Genomic DNA, 18,446 nt, shown 5'->3' with positions numbered 1-18,446 from the left:
GAACGTCTGGCCAATTCTAGACGACGGCCAAATAGGTTATAAATACGTAACGCAGGCCTTTTTTTTTTCTTTTTTTTTTTTTAAGGTTGGCGATTCTCGACAATAAAAGAAATAAAAATGGTTTCAAAATTATAACTTATTATTTATTACTTAAGTAAAAATTTATAGTTCTGAAATTAAACTTCGCGGTACATCGTCAGCTCTGTCCTAATCTCATAATGTGTTAGTTTTTACATTCTTTAGCAAAATGAAATAATGCCATCGAACCAAGTTGAATTTTTCCCGAAAACACATCTTGTGATTTCCTTAACACTCACACTAAAAATAGTTTTATCTTATGAATGGGTTTGTATTTGTTTGGAGGATCGAGGTCAGCATTACTCAACAAGGGGAAATCGAAGATCGCTCAAAGTTGATTATTTAGTTTAGTTGACACCAGGGAATGATAACATTTCAGTGAATTATTGATGATTTGACAGCAGAACAATCAATATTATACGATTGGAAACCTAATTATTATTATTATTAAATCAATATCAATTATAGAAGAAGTTTCTCTAGAACGAGTGAACACCGTCCTGAGGCCGGCAATGCGCTGAAAAGTTACCGATTTAAATAACCTCTGATGTGACAAGCGTCAAATTAGAATTATTATTATTATTACGAAAGTAAAGATGTTAATCAACACCAGAAAAGACGACCGTGCAGCTGTTGATTCCTAAAGAGAAACTTTCCTAGACTAATGAGCGGAACTGAGCAGGAGAACTCTTGTGAGTGTAACCCTGAGGAATAAAAAGAGGTTGCATGGATAAAGGTAATCACAATCTAGAATAAAGTTTCATCTTTAAATTATACTTACTTTATTAACTGCAAAAACAATGAAAGTCTCCTAGTTTTAATTGTAAGTGCTATTGGCTGCAGTAAGTGTTGTATTAAAAACTTAACTTCTTAAGTATATTTCTATATATGGAACGTTAATTAGAATAAAATGATCCAATTTGAGAAATATTTGTCCGTAAGAGCAAAATGTTATCTACGAAGTATAAATGGCAACCTAAGGAACGTTATTCATTTTGTAGTTTTTGGAACGCACTGAATGCAAAAAATTGAACCGATAAAGTAATACTTAATTCAAGAGAATATTTATGCCTAGTTCCATGAGTTTGTCCAGCAATAACTAACTTACACTTTTAAAAGTATAATGCATTTTGTACTTTAAACTTATTGCATAAATCTACTTACATGTAATATATATCTCCTTTTTACATATATTAGAACTGGTAGGTATTTTTACAAAAACGTTTCAGTCATTTTAAACGTTAAGATAATGGAAATTTACAAAAACAAAATCCATATTGGTTGTTTCAAAAATTAATAGATTACTATTGTGCAACTTTTAGCTTGAGCTGAGATTAGAAATTTAAAAAAATGACAGAACTAAATTAATGCAAATTTTCTCTAATCAAGAGATTAAATCAAATTCTTTCATCATTTATTATCTAAAATAAATTCAAGATTGGAAATAATTGTTCTACGAGTAATAATTGTTCTCATATTTGTAAATTTTTCACTTATAAAATTAAATTTTTTAATTTTGGGTAAATAAAGTTAAATCAATCCAATAATTCATCTTATCCATGATATTTACTTTTTAATCTTTAACTTTCAAAAAATATTTGCAAATTTTTTAGTACAACATACTGAAAAAAAAATTGATAAATAAACCTTGCCTTACTATTAAATGCATCAACTTTTATTACAGTATTATATTATTATCTGATTAATATCTTATAAATGTGGTAAACCATTCTACGCGTAGGGTTGGTTCTATTTGTTATAGTTTGACGATATTAAGGATAGAGTTGGTTCTATTAGTTACAGTTCAAAGAAATATCCTTTGAATAGTTATGCCTCGGCCGATCAGGTTGTTAGTCATTCCTTCAATATGTTGAATGCAAAAAAGTGTGAAGAAGTATTGAATTCTGAACAAGCCATAAATAGAGCCATTTCGGACAATAACTGCTAATTTTATCTTTATAAATGAGCAAAACTGAGACCAAGTTGAAGGAAGTACAAGATAGGCTTTAGCGTTAATTTTCAAATATAGAACAGTTACACGAAATAAAAGAGAATTCTGTATTGTACTAAGTTCTTTATCTATAAAATGGAAGACCAACTTAAATTAAACAACAATATTCCATGGGAAAGGTTTAGGCAAATAAAAGCGGAGAGTTGAACTGGAAAATAGCCTCACACCGCCGCATTGAACAAAGCCAGAGGGAGCGTTGCTGACCTAACTGAGGTTTAGTCAGACAAAGTTGTAAATTTTTGATAATCTACTAAGTTAAACCCTTATAATAACTAAAGTAATTATTTCAGTAGTAAATATAAATATAATTGTTACCCACAGCTTTACAAAGAACTTAACAAAAAGGAGAAGTAATAAAGACCTCTGCTAAATGGACGTAAGCAGTTTGCAAAGTAAAATGGTAGTAGCATATTTGCAAGAAAGCTGCAGTTGAGTCATTTTATTGTCAACAGTTTACCAAAGAAAAGTTTGAAGATGGGAGTTCTCTGACTTTAGAAAGAGAAGGGTCACTGAATAAAAAGAAAAACTCCTTTCAAGTGAGATTATTTGTCCTTCTCAGTCTATCTCTCTTCTTGCCCGTCTAACTTTCTCTTGTCTTTAATTCACTCACAGCTACCTCTTCTGGTAGTACGCCTGGACCGAATCGCAAGAATAGACCATGAGGAACAAACTGCCGAACTTTTTTCTAAAGTAGTTTCAAGTATTAAAAGATAGCACTTAACTACTTAGCAGATCTATTTAAAATGAACTAATTTAATATAATTTTTATTTGCTTTCACTTTTATTTGTTTGGTTATTCGTGTTTTCCGTACTAACACTTTTTTATATTAGCTTTTGTAACTTCATATCAATTATGTATAATCCACAGCATGGATCAATTTAAGTACTTCCATGGATGGGAAAGTGATCCGTCAATACCGGGAAAACAGGGATAGTAGACAAAAAAAAAAGCGAATAAGTGGACTCTCTTATGTTTATAGAAAAGAGATCTTCTATATGGTTGCAAAGCCTGTTCGCTTACAAAAGAAGCATATAGAGAAATTCGACAGAAATGGACTATGGAAGGAGATGCCCGCGTGATTTTAGGGAGGAAAGAATAGGGAATATAGATACCATGAATGATAAATAAGGCTCGCGGAACTAGAGTTGTAGGATGCTAACTATGGAATGGATACCAACAAGAGAGCTCCAAAGAATGACCGACTCCAGTGCTAAAAATTGATATCGTAAGGATAGAAAGATTCATAAATTACGAGTCATTGATTAAATAATGGGACACGTCTAAATAAGTTTTAAGTTTTACTTTCCTTTATCTTTCTTAGAGGAAACTATTTAATTCTCCATATTTTTTGTTTTGAGTATGGAAAAAGGCGAATAGGTATTTTGTGGGTCTGGTAGGATAACTTAGAAAGCCTAAGAAAGCCTAAATATTGAGGTTTTTTACTGGGGACCTGATAATAGGTTTTATTCAGTTTTTCGATTATAAAAATGGCTTCAATAATTTTCTTTTAACTTTGAACATACCTACTCATTTGCAATGTTAATACATTTACAAAAAGTTTTCCGGAAAATCTCTTAGTAGAGCAGTTCGTTAGGATTGTAGTTAATCATCTTTCCAACGGGACATTTCGGTACATATAATAATCAATTCTTGTAGAATATTATTAAGAATCGATTGCGCAATCGAAATTCGGAATTTAAATTCATTTTTGGCCAGTTTCTAGGAAGTAAATTAGAATTATGCCAGAGAAATTATTGGGTGTACCTACATATCATATTTCTATTTTTATGTTGAATTTTTATAAAAAAAAAAAAAAAATTGACTGCTTAAATTTGGTAATTTCTTAAAAATAGTTTCGTAAAGTTCTTCAAAAATTTCCACGTTTTCTAAACAATTAAGTTTTAATCTGCTTTACATTTCTCAGTTCGCTTTGTGCATAGTTAACTATTGTTAACCAACTCGTCTATCTTATTTCAATTTTTAGCTTCCCCTCTCCATATTGTTGCCTAAGTTATTTATTAAAAATAACTTCTTAGACGAGAAGTGGATGCCTTCTCATAAATTAACTTATATTTTTTTTAACCATGCTCAGGTTGTTTTTTTATGATTAACTGACAATTTTCATCATTTGCGAGCAGATATAGTGTTTATTTATTTGATTATTTACAGAAGAAGAAGAATGTGTCAGTAAAAATGTGAAAAAATAAGAAAAAATTAATTACTTCTGGGGCAATATCTCGAACAACAGATAGAATTAAAGTTTTTAAAACAATGATGAAGTCTACAATGAATATTATATTCCCATAATCAAGAATAAATTTTATGGTTACAAAGTCAAATTAATGTTCAACAGAGTGTAAAGAATTTTTAATTCTCGTTCATAACTGTGGATTTACACGATCGAATATGTGGCAATAAATATTATAAAAAATAATTAATTCATTTAATTTTTATTTAATGAATTTTAAATTATTATATTCATTTATTTGAAATTTCCCTCCTGCAGCAAGTGATATACGAGGGAAATGATGCACCATTTGTGGAGTCACCCATCTGGTAGACTCCCTCCAAATGAAGTTTCTTCTACTGTACACTATCGGCGCGAACAAATATTATATTTTAATATTTATATTCGATAATTTAAAATTCCTGCAACAGCAACTTTGTAATAATAATATAGATATATTTATTACTTAAAGTAGTAAACATTTTGTACTATAAACACTTCGGGCAATTTATCTTTGTGCTTAAAGGGTATATAAAGTACTTAAAAAACAATTTTTTAGAGTATCTAGGTAGTACAGATAGCTTTTTCTGAGGACCAGCTGTACGAAATCAGTTTAAATGGCAATAAGTAAAGGTTATTACGAAGTTTATACTTTCAGTTCTTGGATAACCAAAGTTACAAGTATTTTTTTTAAATTTTAAGTGAAAGTGATATCATCGACATCAAGAAATAATGGACCAACATCCAATGAAAAAAGAGAAGAAGTTTTCTACAATTAGCAACACTTTTATATTGTAAAGTAAAGATTATTTGAAATAATTGTACTATAATGTGTGGTAACTATTTCTGTAGAATAAAAAGTAACTGGCAGTGCAAGAGCTTTGGATGATGTTATGCTTGTGTGGGCGCCAATAACTCAAGAACCATTCACATCAAAGTTGTAGAATATAAATAAAATGTCATCATTAAATTGAATTTTATGGCGAACACACATTTATATGGCAGATGGTATCGTATTTTTATTTTTAAAGTTTTATTCTTGTTTTGTTTATTCTTTAATGATTTTTTTCTTTACTTAATTCTATCTTTTCCAAATTCTAAGTACTAAATATAATCTCCTTAACAAAAACTTACAGTTTAAAAAGTTAAGTATAAGGGTTGATTAAACGCCAAAAGGTACACAAATCAGCAAGTACCCAACATTTCATTCAAGCTTAGTTGATATAATTTAAGTAATTTTGCTGCATTAACTTTTCCTTCACATTTTTTAGAATTTATTAGATGTCACAGACCCTTATGCTGGCCTGTTCGTTCATAATATTATTTGGTTATACTTATGATAAAATGTATATTATATCTTCGTTTTTAAATAGGTACTTTATTTTAACTCTATTCCAAATAATTATTATTCTTCTGATTTATCTTTAATATGCCCTTTATTCTGAAGTTGTCACATCTTATACATGCATGTTAAAGTAGAAAAAGACAAAGTTAGAGTCGGCTACTGTTTAAATTTGAATCACGGAGGATTTAAAACAATATTTCAGACTTGAATTCGTCTAACCGAAATATTCGTGAGCACAAATAACACACAGTTAATAACAAGTAGATTATTCAACAATTATTCATTTCTCAATTGTAATTTAATTTTACTTACAGTAAAATACTGGAATAATTAGCTGTCCTAAAAGTATGCAATACTTATTTATTTTATATTACATAACATATATATAACATTGTGAGAAGAACAGCTACATTGAGAGTGTGATTGAAGAAAACTATATTATTTTCTATAAAGCCAGATAATTATTACCTATTATTATAAACGTTTGACTACTACGTAAAGTAACAATTACTTTAATCGAAGAATGAACTTAAACAGACGATTTTTATTAAAAATAAAATAATCGAAATCATTGATGTATGTTGGTGTAAGCATTTTTTTAAAAAAGTTTTTAAATTTTGTAGCCTCGTAATTTTTTTTATTTTTTATAACGTTTTCTTTTTAACCTGTAATTAATAGTTTGATTATTATAGATTAATAGATATTACAGTCAATCTACAGTGCTACTTGAACAAATTTTTTGTAGATGAAAATGGCCAGCATAAGGTTCTGTGACATCTAATAAATTCTAAAAAATGTGAAGGAAAAGTTAATGCAGCAAAATTACTTAAATTATATCAACTAAGCTTGAATGAAATGTTGGGTACTTGCTGATTTGTGTACCTTTTGGCGTTTAATCAACCCTTATACTTAACTTTTTAAACTGTAAGTTTTTGTTAAGGAGATTTTTGTACCTTTTGGATAGATTTTCATTTTTGTCTATTTTGCTAAGTTACATATCTGCTTTACTGTTTTTTTTAAATTTGGAATAAGCAATTCTAACATTATAACCTGATAAGGTGTTAAGTAGGAACCGTAACTACCACTGGAGAGATCTTTTTAAAGAATGATTATAGTTGCGGTCCCCAAACCATCCTCAATAACAATTTTTTTGAGAAAGCCTTTTTATATAAAATAGGAAGGTATTTGTACGTAAAAAGCAAATTTAAACTGCGATTTCAGACCTTCCTTTTAAGAGGAGTAAGAAAAATAAACGGGCGATTACAGTACTTCTCCCTAGAAGGCAAAGAGGCAAAGATTTTGAATCGAACGACAATTCATTAATGTAAATAGGTTCACCCATTGATAATTTTAACGATTTCAGTACTTCCTCTTAGTAGGTGTAAGAGCATGATGGCACTTCACAGCCATGTAGAGGAGCTTTAATCACTTCTTCGTGCTAAATTTTATCAAAATCGGACAAAGCGTTATAGAAATATTGGTAATAATAGTTTTAGAAACGGCCTTACTTGGGTGGGGCAAACTCCCCTCCATATGAGGCGTAGCGACGAGACTTTTAAAGTGCAAATCTGTACAAAATTTCGATTCGAATGACACTTCATTCATGAAAATCAGTTAACTTGTCGATAATTTGAAACGATTGCTATACTTCCCCTTACTAGTGTAAGAGCAGATCGCCGCTTTAATGTTACGTAGGGGAGCCCTAACTCTATCATCCTACCAAATTTTATCAAAATCGGGCTAAGATTTACAGAGTAATTAGTAATAATAATTTTGAAGGGGGCCTTACATAAAGGGGGCTAACTCCTCTCTAATTCGGTGTACAGTGTCGAGACCCCCAAAAGGCACATCTACATAAAATTCCGAATCGAATGTCACCTCATTCATGAAAATCGGTTCTCGCGTTTAGGCGCTACGTAGTTTACAAAAAAGGTAACAACAACAACAAGAAGAAGAAGAAGAAGAAGAAGAAGAAGAAGAAGAAGAAGAAGAACAACAACAACAATTTCTGAAAATGCCGTTTTTGCTCATTTTCGGCAACTTTTTTCTCGAAATCTATTAGGTCTGGGGGGTTGCAAAAAAATTTCAGTTATAAAGGAGGGTTTGCCCTATATTTTAAAGAAAATTTGGGAATTTTATCTTTTATAGAAAAAGAGAAAAAAATTGTCAAAGTTGGGTGTTTTTTAACGTTACGCTTTTTCGTGCAGTTTTTGACGATCAATCCTTATACAACTGTCCTACCGGACAGTTTTAATACTTATTCCATGGAGACCACATTTTCTTTGTCATAATTATTATTAAATGAAACGCTAATTCTCTGTCTTCTGATCTTTTCTATGAACAGTGCCGGCCTCTAATCGTTCCAGACATTCTCTTCATTTCTGGACGGATAGCTGCAAGATGTTGTTCGAAAGAGAAAATAAAAGAGCGTATCTTACCTAGCATATTCTTCTATACAGCTTATGGACAACACATGAAAATTACCAGCTCACTGCCCCTCCCTTCAAGCACAAGTAATTAGGACATACCGACAATTTAATGCTAAAAATTAAATGATCTAATTTCTTACAAAATTATTTTCAAATAATATTAGATAACAAATAACATTTATTAATTATTCCCAAGAAAGGATGGTGATCCATCACTGCAAGAAAGCTATGGAACCCTACAATGATTTTGGTGAATTTAGATGGGGATACTGAAAGCAATAGTTAGGATGATAGAGTATACCCTGGATAATTTAGTATCTCTGCGGGCCCTAATTTCTTCAATTTGTATTAAACTATGCACTATTCAACTATAAACTATGCACTTATTCACACTGCAGGTATGCTTACATAATTTTGAGTATCTTAGACATAAAAAAAAGCAATTCAATAACTTTATAACATATACTGTAAATGTGTTTGTTTATATTTGTACGAAAGAACTGTTTCTCTTTGAAGTTAGGATAATATGTATTTAAAAAAAAGAAGTGATTTTTTAAAAAAATTATGAAATGAACGCTTTCTAAAAGCCGGTTGTAAATCTACTTTGTTTTTTTTTTTGTCTCGGAGGGAACCCTACGCCATCCAAAGTCCCTGTAGCTACCACAAAGAAAAACAATACAATCGACTGAGTCTAGGATTAAAATTCAGTCTTTGGGATGAGGCACCAATCATATCGATCCAAGCAAATCTAACGAATATCTACCGACGAGGAAACCGAACTAAGCTCTACCATCGTCAGCCTGTCCGACTAAAGATCCTAAATCCTAGTCTTAACACATTCCAATCTGTCATAAAATGGATCCATCTTCTGCATGAGGCCCAAATTTAGAGTTGTGTCCATAAACAATAATGTCCTGTAAGGAGTCCTGATACTAACAAGATACTGAGATAGAGAGAGATCTGTTGTAAGAACCCTTTCTGAACTCCTCTAATAACTCTTGACGGCCACTAGTCAACATTTTCGACTGTTTTGTTTGCCCAATTAGCTCATCTATTATGGACGCTGCGAAGTAGTTCATGACCGAAAACCCGAAATACGTGTACCAAATCGCTGAGCGGAAGATAGGCCCTGGTTTAGCTATGGACCACCTTCTGGTTAATCCATACCATATGAGTAGTAATAGAAGAACACCTTTTAAAATAATGCTCTTCAGTTTCCTGGAACAGTCTAACATCAATGTGGAGGTGAAAACATAAGGAATTCAACGCTTTCAAAACAGTCCGAAAAGATGGTAACCCGTTTTACCGTGATTTGCCGCTCATTTGGAAAAATAATACAAACCTCGGACTGGGAAATAGTTGACTATTCCCATAAATGGGCATCACCAGAGATCCTCATTGCCAAAGTCGCTACAGATCTTCCATTCATTAACGACTCAGATAATTTTCGGGCAACAAATTTGTTGGAATCCTAGAAGGCAACTGAACACATAAGAATGGCGAAAAATTTAAGTTTTTACTTATCTGTCAGAAGGAAGAACAATAGGGTTTTTTAAAAAAATCTTGCGATAAATAAACTCATGGGCATAGGCTGTTTGGTTCTGTAACAGGCCAAGCTTTTTACCTCCACAAAAAAAAAGATGCGTAATTACGAGCAGTTGGCTTAGCACGCAGCGCATAATGTTTACCACCAGCCAAACCAAATGTAAAATGTTCTCAAGTACCTCGCGGATGCCATCTGTATGCGCCTCTACAACATGGTTATATGATTTTTTTTTTTTTTTTTTGTCACAAATGAGGTGTAGAATCACCCTCCTATTCCGTGCCAAGTTATGGAATGTACACAGAATAATACACCACAAACTTCACGTTTTACTTAATTTACATATCTCGTGGGAAATTTTCACCAAAATTACGAACCATTCCAAGACCTGGATTTACAATTAAATATCAGCAAACTAGGAGCTTTAGATTGGATTAGGATGAGTAGTAATTACATTAATCGCAGAGGAACTCAAACAATCCCCACTGGACTCAAGAATTAGCTATTCGATACGAAACAACAGCTTCCAGCTAAGTACTTTAAGTTAAATACCCCCAAACAGAAACGGAGATCTGTGTTTTATAATTATGATTTTACTCAAAAGGAATCTAGGATATGAGATAAAACAATATGAGGGTGTATTCGGAGGAGAGGTCGAAACTTAGGGAGATGATTCAGCAGCTCAAATGTAACAGAAAAATATTCTATTCACTCTGGCCCGATACTCAATAATGTCCAAGAATTTGCATTTTTTTTTATTTTTCCGTCGATATTCACGTTTTCCACCATAAAAACGGTCGTAACTTTTCTATCCTTAATCCTACAATAAATCTGATTATAAAGAGCATTAAATTTCCTATTTAATGCTACAACTTAATCCAGAGCCTCAAAACGTTTCTTATTAACAATGAAATGTTTACTTTAATGTCTCAAAAATTCATTCTCCATGATTTCTGTTAAAATTTTCAACTGTATTTTTTCAATGATTAATGAATCAATGAGTGACCCAATTACAGAAAAAGTTGTGCATTTATTGAGCTTCAAGACCATATGGATGTTTTTGTTTTTTGTTTTAATAAAACCCTACCCCGAACAGAGGGGTGAAAATGCAGAAAAATGGGAAGTATTGAAAACGACTTTTCACTGATATTTAATCGTATGTCAATTTTCGAAGAAGGAACAAAAAAGAGAAGTAACCATTTTAGTTTTGAACAATTATTATTGAATAAAAAGAAAGTAAAAAATACAGTAGCAATAAAACACAGTAGTAATAAAATATAATAGTTAGGTGCCTACCTAAAATAGCGTCAAATATTGTTCGAATTTGCGATGCCTAATTTATAAATAAATAGTTTACAAAACAATACTCTCTAAAATAATGCTGACTTCACTGGGAAATTAGAAAAAAATTAAATTAAACATCAAAAATAAAATCAGAAATTATAAATAATTAGAAATTATGAAACTGAGGTTTTCAAAGATCAGACCATCATTTTACATCAACAGCAGCTGTATTCACTATTGAGCATCCTCCTGTACTTCCATGCACCAACTACATATTTAATCAGATTAGTCCAGTTTGGGCCATTTAAGATAGTTATAAAAAAGTCAAATGAAAGAAATCTTTCGCCAAAAACTTCTAGGCGATAAGAGGCGAGGATAGGACAGACCGCTACAAAGTCCTCCTGAACCCTATAATTACAGAAGGAACATTCTCCCTGACCATCAGGGTTGTATGGTTTATAGTTGAGGTTCAGCAGTTCTCCCCTCAACCTGATCACCCGTCGCACCTCTTCAATACTACTGCACACCTCACCTCTATCGCTCAAATCCGCACACCTAACTTCATGATTCAGCAGCTTGTAAGTAGTGTACCGATGTGAAGCCTGCGCCCTTTCAATTTGCTTAAGATTAAAATTCTCTTTTAGGCGAGCCACTGTAGATTGGAGTTTTAAATGAAGAACTTCTCTTTCAGACCTATCAAAACTAAGGGCAACTCCAGTCTGTGCAGCTAAAGTGACCCAGTCCCCAGCTCAAGATACAGTCCCCAGTCTTAGAACTTCTTCCGCAATTAGTCGGGGAAATCTTGAATGGTCCATATTTAATACCTTCACTAAATGGCTTTCTGATATAAATAATGTATATGAAGATAAATGGAATTAACAATTTCAGAAATCCGACTTAACATTAATTAAACTATTGCCATTATTAATATATTGTCTCAAGAAAATAACTAAAACCATATCGAGAAATGATCTATGTTTCGACAAAGCTAACACAGGGCAGCACAAAATATTGCAAGATTAAGATTTGAGAAGACTTACGGGCACGATTGTTTGCTAAATTTTATTTGTAATATTCCAAATATCAAAATTTGATATTAATCTATTTATATGTGTGTGCATTTTAAACCTTATTTCTTACGCTGCATTTTACTTAAATAATTTAGATTATATACTTATTATTCATACATACATACATCACATTCGATGAAATGAAATAAATGGAACTTTTAGTTTCCACTGAAGCAGGGAGTTTAATGACATCGACCCGTTGCCGAGTAATGGCAGACCACCGTAACAACACTTCATTTGCATTTAATTATTACCACTTAATTTAAAATCAATTAGCTTTAAATAATACCAGCTTTAATGCTATCAGAAAACATTACATATACATATATTTCAATTTAAACTCCATTTATTGTTCCTAGGATATTATACTCTATTTAAATTTGTATATAAATTCCTGTATTTCTTTTCCATGATATGAAGTTGTCGAACAAATTAGGGTGTTTAAACAACTGAAACATTCTACAGGTTCTACATTTTATATTATATTAATTGCATCACCTCCCGACAATTACCCCAAATTCTATCTTTCATTGTTAATGGATGTTATTTTATTAGAGGGATTTACGCTGAAATTAGATTTTAACGATTGAAGGTTCTGATCTGAGTGACGCCCAAAAGTACGTTAGCAGAGAAGGTTGGTTTTTTCATTTGTGAATCAGGCAATTTTTTTTACATTATTTTGTAGATTTCAATTTCTCGCCTGCTAAAAGCGTCATTCGGCCAATCAATTGTTAGTTAGGTTGGTCCTTTGGTTTGACTTTTGAAGCTTCAATTCCAGTTTTTTTCACCAGCCATTTATTAATTTAAAAAAATTAATTCAACGTTCAAATACAAATTTGTCCATGCTCGGGTTTAAAAATAGTGTCTTTATAATTTTATTTTTGGTGCCGTAGAATAAAACATCTTTAATTATTGTCTCTTAGAAATATGGAACAATGGAAAGAGAATGAGTATTTGATGACATAATGAATAAATTGATAGTGAGATGAGAACATTAAGTATAAAAGGTAAACTTAGAATACCGAGTAAACTTATGTCAGTAAATCTTAAAATACATTTTACAGATGAAAACTCAATGTAAAAAATGCTACAGGAACACAAAACTTTTATTATAACACTGCGTGAGACAGGAACAAACTGGTAAATCTATATTACTTATCTTAATTAGAAATGACAGTCCATAATTCACACTGAGAGGAAGTGTATGGGCTAGAACTGAGTTTCTCTGAGATAGCATCTTCAAATTACTTAATGGAAACTTCATGAGACCAGTACTTCTTACTACACTACAAAGGAAAAGTAAAAAGGAATAAGAAACTTTATGTATGAGTTCATTTAAGTTTTCCATGGTCAACTCGCAAGTGTGAAGGAACTTCCAGAGTCGGCTGGAAATATAATGGGGAAAGAGAGGCTGTTCATCTACAAAATTAAAAAAGTTTGGCAAAACTATCGACAGTTACATAAATTTTATTTTGTAATAACAATAAGAAAGGAAAAAAAAAAAATCTATATCATTCTTGGTTCTAATAAATGCCACATAAGCGCCACTATCAAACATAAAATTCTTTTTAGAAATTTTGTAATTTTATGGTTTGCTTGTTGTAACTCATCTTTGATTTTCACCTCTATAGCTTTCTTCTTTTCTTTAATAACGTTAATTTAATATGATAATTTATGGAAAGAATTTTAATTAGGCTTGCAAATTTAGGCCAATTTGTTTTTGTGTAGTTTCTTCACCAAATAGCCTATGATCTTTAGTACATTCTAATTCAATTATTCACAATTACTTAGAGATATTTTATAAGGGATTTAGCCGACTACAAAATTATCTACCAAATTGCTGCTTGAGCGAACCATTCACCAGCTGGATAGTAATAAAATTCAATAATCAAAGAAATAAATCATTCGGTATGAGCTGTTCACAGAAAGTTTATCATTGGTGGTGCTTTTCACTGCAAAACGAACACAACAAGTTAGAAAATTTTCAAAAGTGTGATTATACAGGATAGATTTTCTTGTTTTAACTTTCTTCTCTTGACTGTATACTTTTTTTTCAGACTGCATTTGCTTTATAATTCAGTAACAATCAAGTGTTTTTTGATAAGTATTACAAATTACTGATGCAGAAACTTTGTCTTAAACAGCGAAGTAAGAATAAGAGTTCCTCTCAGCCAGCGAGGAACTTGCGAGCAGGTCCTTGAATTGTTAGGATTCCCAAGCCATGGGTTAACTATTGATAATGCACTACTCATAATTACTGATTGCATGTATTTTGTATATTCAGATGGTAAATTCCTAAATAACTTGTTTTAAAGTGTTAAATATTCTTCAAAAATGTAGAACCACTCGTTTAGAAAAGTCATTTTCGTGGTCAAATTTCAATTGGGTTTTAAAAGATTTTGGCAAACATATTATGTCAGATCTGAAGTTGGTTAAAGTAATGGAGCAAACATATGTTAGGAAAAGTTCAGTTTCATATATTAGAAAGGAAATAAGTAGATGGTAGCCGGAGGTTACAGTCGAAGGTGGCAGCTGACATGAACGACACCAACCGTCAGTCAAGTAATCCTATCACATGCTTATAACAATGTGGTGGCAAATAAATAAACTGCGGGGTTATTTAAACATTGTTTTCGTTAAAGTCAGCCCTGCAATTTTCTTTTTTGTTATTTACAAACATTATAGCATAGTATAGAATCTCAGATAAGTAGAGCAACTAGTTTTTGAGCTGAGTTTCATCCTGTTATGTCTGCTACCTGAAATTAAGTCGATGTGAAAGGGGCTTACGGAATCGGGCATCATTTGGGCGAACTCTAGAACATTCTGCGGCTGATTCGAGTAGACCACTGGATCTTTTGAACTAAAATAATATTTATTTAGACCAGCACTGCTGTGTTAGGCAAAGTGTATACCTCCAAACACAACTAGCTCTAGTTCGGCACGGTTTTCGAGCGGACCATGCTGAGCAAACTTTCGATCTAATCAACCCTTATGCCTTTTAAGGCACAGAAGGTTCAAAGGAATCTCAATTTGGTAGAACTTATTTTTCTTATCCAGGTAGTATGCGTTTCACCTACTTTTTACTAAAATATACATTAGAGATTTTTTTCTTCATTCGAATCAGTCTTGAGACCTTGTTGAGAAAAATCAAACAGATTTTTGCTATTATTACTTTTTTGTTAACTATCGATCTATCTTTACAAACCTGCGAAAGCTGAGAATCTGCATTAGTTCTAAAATGCTCAAATCATGATCTGAAACAAATGCAAAATCAACCTCTCTCATTGATAGTTCTATAATATTTAGAAATGCCTTAGGGAAGTAACAATGTACAGCTTTCTCTGACATCTAAATTATTGCTCGTTTTTCATCAGAATAAGTTAAAATAAAAATGCTACATAATGAAAGAAAACAAAGATTATAAAATTTTCCAGATTTAGCCAAAACAAACTTTAAAATTACTTTGTTAAAGTAATATATATTTAAAGGAAAGTGTAACTTCTTAGTTTGGATGAGAGTAAACAGCGGTGTTTTTGTAGATATTTAGCTGAAACTGAAGCAGATGAAAGCAACCTCCAAGTAATCAGAACGAGTAAAATGGTTCACAAATAAGGGAAAGAAAACCCAAAATGATAGGTTCGGTGGGTCTACGCTTCTTTAGAAGCTCCTTACAAATGAGGCCTTTTTAATCAAGCTTTTAAGTAACTCCTCTTCTGACCTCCTGAAAGCGCTTTACTTCAAAATGATATTCCTGTTTTCTCTGAAGAGGAAATTAGTCGCGTTTATTGATACGAACTGCACCAGATTAATTAGAGAATATTTTACTGCTGTAATTAATTAATTTTATCTATAAAATAATTCATAAATCAAGTATTAACAATAACGATTTGAATGATTACATCAATATTATTTATTACCCTAAAAACAATTTTATTTGGTGAGTTGTTTACATTTAAAGACATAAGGCTTTTAATTGTATAAATGAAATAATAGTATAGAAAAGATCACTAAATTTTAATTGTTTAAGAAGTTATTTTAGACCTACAAAAAGTGATTGTATTCCTGAAACTGAAACTGCAATCAATGAACTTTTCTTTATTTACAAGAAGTAAATGGTTGCTTGCAATCACCTGATGTATTTATTGTTGAATGTTGGTCATTTTTTCGGAGACTAATTCATTAGTCCAAAATGAATAAATATTATTGCGAATTTGTCTTAATTTGATTTATTTTTGCCAAGCTTTTGATTTAGGGACTAAGTCATCTTCAGGGTTTACACTTATTAGCACTTAAAATTTGTTTTACAGTTACTATTAAAGTATTGGTATGTCTTCTGTTCAGACTGGACTGAAATTGGCAATTATATTTCTTCTTTCTGGTTTATTTATGTTGAAGTGCTTCCTGAAGAAATTTAAACACAGTTAAAGGGCACGTGGGAATGTCCGCCAATGAAGTGGCAGGCAATGCCAGAGGAGCTCTTTTAAATGGAAAATCTGTGAACATTTTGAGATTCCTTGATGTAAAAAGCTGCATAAAATAACTTATTTACTTAAAAAAAAGAAGAAAAAATATGGGAGAAAGAATATATAAAATCAGTTGACATTAATGGAAAATAATATTAAATCTCTCTACAACCATCTATTCCGATGGCTTCTTGATTCTCAACTCAGGATGCCTCAAGACATTTTGCCTCGTTTCAATCAAAACTCCTCCCCACAGCATCTAAGCTTGGCTCACCCCCCTATTCTTTTAAAGCACGAGCGTTGGACACTGCAGACGGCAACCACATAATTCTGGAATGCACAGCCAAATAAACAGTAGAGGCGTGATAACACTGTAGTCTGCCATTTTAATTGGAAAAATTCTACAACCCCTCTAATTTACATACAATACTGTGACTGGCCGGACTCTACATTGTTAACAGAAATTTACAATTTCATAAAAAAAGAAATAAAATCAACATATGAATACTCACGTCTATCACAATCTACTAACGAGCTAACACTAACCAACACAACATTCTAAACAAACATGATGATCTACACAGCGACTGACTAACATGTAAATAGGTCTAAAATCACTTAATTAACAAGTGTGCTCGATTTCCAGGCAAACAAACAAAAAATGGTGTGAATTATGACTCAAATAGTTGTAAGAATATTTATAGGTTAGAATATTCACAGGTTTCTTAAAAATAGTAGTTTAATTTTTCTTACCTTAGTAATAACTTATTATTAGTCATCAAACTTTGACTTTAGTAGAATTAATGTTCCCCAAAATATAATCATTCAATCCTTTGCATGCAATGACATATTTATTGAAATCTAAAACACAATCCATTGTTTAAGAATAAACTTTAAAAATAATTCTTACTAATAATTTAGGAACTAATCACAAGGCTCAAGACAGCTAGCTCAGACAGTACTGCTATTTGTACAAGACGTTGATTAATGATAAATGTATATTATGTTCTACATTGTGTAATATTTTCTGAACTAATTTAGCCAAGAATATGTAACTTATTACTAAATAAATATTGTTTCGTCCTATTGATCAATATGTTCGTAAAATCTTTCAAAATAAAAAAATAGGCCAATATCTTCTATTAATGTAATTATTTTCCTTTAATAACATTTACTTTTGTATCCATTTTTTACTGTTATTTTTTTGAAGGACAGACTGGAAGTAGTAGGTTTTCGTTTTGATTATACCTGTCTAAAAAGAGGAACTGGAGATACGTCGAATTACTAGAAAATCATAGCATTAATCCAACCATATAAAAAATTTACCTTTAAAAATTCTGTATATCTGGGAGGGCTTAACGCCCAATAACCATATTAAGGGTCTTGGAAGGGATTGTGAACTCTTACTTCACATTGTTTTCAACAAATAAAAAAATCGTAATATGTGGGATTCCAATTCGAGATCTCGCCGCACTTGAGATCACTCTTTAACCGACCAACTTAACTTCAATATAGTTTCGCTCAAACAAAACTATGAAACAAAAGATGCTGCTCAAATTCCAAATATTCCTCATCAAATCAATTTTCGTAATATCACACTTTCGAATAAGCGATTTTTTTTCCCAAACTCCGTTCATTGAGAACGATAAATTTTCACTATTATTGTAATGGGAGAAAATTTTTACTATTAAAGCCAAGTTAATGTGGTAAAAATACCAAATTTGTATGGAAAGCTTCTTCTGAGAAAACATATAATTCGACGAAAACAAAACTTTTATGCAGAGACATAGATAGATAGATTCTACCGGGGGAATTGGCTGTTCAGCCCCAAGGATCTATTGTGGCACCCCCCCAGTTGGAGACCCTCCCCCTATCCTGTCCTTAACCGAACTGTGGAATTGGGGGGAGGGCTCCCAGGTGGTCAATCAGAGCACCTGCCATCAGAGCACCCTCTCGAGTCCTGCTTGCCTTAAAAGCCTTAATAGGTCCGAGAGA

General features: G+C 31.9%; 1 protein-coding gene and 1 long non-coding RNA gene across 7 annotated transcripts in view; one reads left to right on the top strand and one right to left on the bottom strand.

Annotated features, from left to right (window-relative positions):
* Positions 1-18,446, bottom strand: part of Neto (Neuropilin and tolloid-like) — a 428,343-nt gene that overhangs the window by 332,614 nt on the left and 77,283 nt on the right. The gene's annotated exons all lie outside the window — the stretch shown is intronic.
* Positions 3,810-17,601, top strand: LOC141455497 (uncharacterized). 6 transcript variants are annotated; one of them, XR_012459308.1, is made up of 5 exons: positions 3,810-3,925; positions 4,260-5,325; positions 8,007-8,175; positions 8,288-8,489; positions 11,610-12,112. It is a non-coding gene; the product is annotated as an uncharacterized lncRNA (long non-coding RNA). The 6 variants fall into 6 exon arrangements; XR_012459307.1 differs by lacking the exon at positions 3,810-3,925 and adding an exon at positions 4,006-4,182; XR_012459310.1 differs by lacking the exons at positions 3,810-3,925; positions 11,610-12,112 and adding an exon at positions 17,373-17,601 and having other exon boundaries at positions 3,991-5,325.

The sequence above is a fragment of the Rhodnius prolixus genome, unplaced genomic scaffold, assembly GCF_049639745.1.
Source record: "Rhodnius prolixus isolate KJV_2025 unplaced genomic scaffold, Rpr scaffold_4, whole genome shotgun sequence".
Taxonomy (NCBI): domain Eukaryota; kingdom Metazoa; phylum Arthropoda; class Insecta; order Hemiptera; family Reduviidae; genus Rhodnius; species Rhodnius prolixus.
Note: the sequence above shows the minus strand (reverse complement) of the source record. Positions and strands in the feature narration are given on the sequence as shown.